At 44.3% G+C, this 1,719-nt stretch overlaps 1 protein-coding gene across 8 annotated transcripts in view; it reads right to left on the reverse strand.

The window, feature by feature from the left end:
- The window catches only part of LOC117173009 (probable multidrug resistance-associated protein lethal(2)03659), a 75,119-nt gene that overhangs the window by 43,905 nt on the left and 29,495 nt on the right, over nucleotides 1–1,719 (reverse strand). The window lies entirely within an intron of this gene.

Genomic DNA, 1,719 nt, shown 5'->3' on the forward strand with positions numbered 1-1,719 from the left:
ATGATAAGGACGATCAATTTAACAGAATATTCCGGGTACAATCGTTGCAACTCCCTTATAAGGTCTCGATACCTCTCTTTCTTTTCATTCTCCTTGGTTATGGTGTTTTCCTCAGCTGGTGCCGAAAATTCGATAACAAACATGGTTCGCTTCTCGAAGTCAAGAAGAACCATGTCAGGCCTCGAGTGATCAACAGAAACAATTGTCGAGAATATAATGTTCCAGTATATGCGGCACTTCCCATTCTCGACAATTGACTCAATTTCCCTAGGAGCATTTAGAGGAGCGATATTAAGGATAATGCCGTAGGAGTGACATAGATGGTAATAAATCACTCTTAGTGCCGCATTGTGCCATTGAATGTAGGTCGTTCCCGCGTGAATTGGAAAACTAGACAGTATGTGAGCTAAATGCTCGGGATGTGCATGGCACGCCCTGCAGCTATCATCGGGAATGTCTTGGCTCGAAATGTGGCGACGGTATCTTAAGGTGGAAATGACACCGTCTCGGCATGCAAAAATGAAACCCTCCGTACCATACTTAAATCCGGGCGATTTCAGGAAAGCAAACGTTAGATTACAAGACATTGACTGATCCTTCACATTTCTGTGGAAAATGCCGTGCATTCTCTTGTGCTTTCTTAATCCGGGCTTTCAGGAGTGAGCGCTCGAGATAGATAAGATTCAATGCATTTTCCTCACCCCTAATACTGAAGTCAAGTCCGAGTGCTTCAGCAGCCTCCTCCGCTGCTTTGTAAAGAAACGCTCCTTTGCCCACTTCTTCGTGATTCCTGACAATTTTAAGAAGAGGGTCTCTTCCATTTGCAACTCTATGTGCTGTACCCAGAATAATCCTGTTGTGAAGACATTCAAGACTCAATATTCCGCGACCCCCTTGACGGCGTGAGATGTACAGTCGCGGAACGGAAGACTTAAGATGCATGCTTTTGTTCATGTGCATAACCTTTCTTGTCCCGATATCAAGAGATCTGAGCTCGTTCTTCGTCCATTGAACTACACCAAATGAATAGAGTAGTACCGGGACGGCAAGCATGTTCGTTGCAGATACTTTGTTCCTCGCCGATAGTTTGGAAGACCAAATCTGTCCGATGAGACGTTTGTATCTGCTTCGGAGAGTATCCTTTATAGATGTTACATCCTGAATGTGGCTCTGTGGCACGCCCAGGTATGCACAAGTATCTCCAGCGCAAAGGTGTCGTTTGGCGCTTCAATCAACGAGCTCAGGATCTTCAGGAATTCCATTAAGTTTTCCTCGCTTCAAATAAACCTTGGCGCATTTGTCTAATCCAAATTCCATTCCAATTTCCTTAGTATATCGTTCGACAATCCCCCGAGCTACGTGAAGTTGCTCTCCGTTTCTAGCATAGATCTTAAGATCGTCCATGTAAAATACATGAGTGACCTTGTACTTTCGATCTGCAGGTTTGCCACACAAGTACCCGTTGGAATGGCGAAGTGCTAGAGATAGTGGCAATAATGTAAGGCAAAAGAGGAGTGGGCTCATGGTGTCGCCCTGAAAGGCACCTCTCTGAAACATGACCTTGTTAGTTGTTACACGATTTTTTCCAGATGAGGTAGTAAATCTGGTTATCCAAATCGGCATCAATCTCTCTATGTACCCAACTATTTGCGGATGAACCTTTAAGATTTCCAAAAGACAGATGATAAGTCTATGGGATGTCGAATCGAAAGCTTTCCG

Source organism: Belonocnema kinseyi, chromosome 1, assembly GCF_010883055.1.
Source record: "Belonocnema kinseyi isolate 2016_QV_RU_SX_M_011 chromosome 1, B_treatae_v1, whole genome shotgun sequence".
In the NCBI taxonomy this organism is placed as follows: Eukaryota; Metazoa; Arthropoda; class Insecta; order Hymenoptera; family Cynipidae; genus Belonocnema; species Belonocnema kinseyi.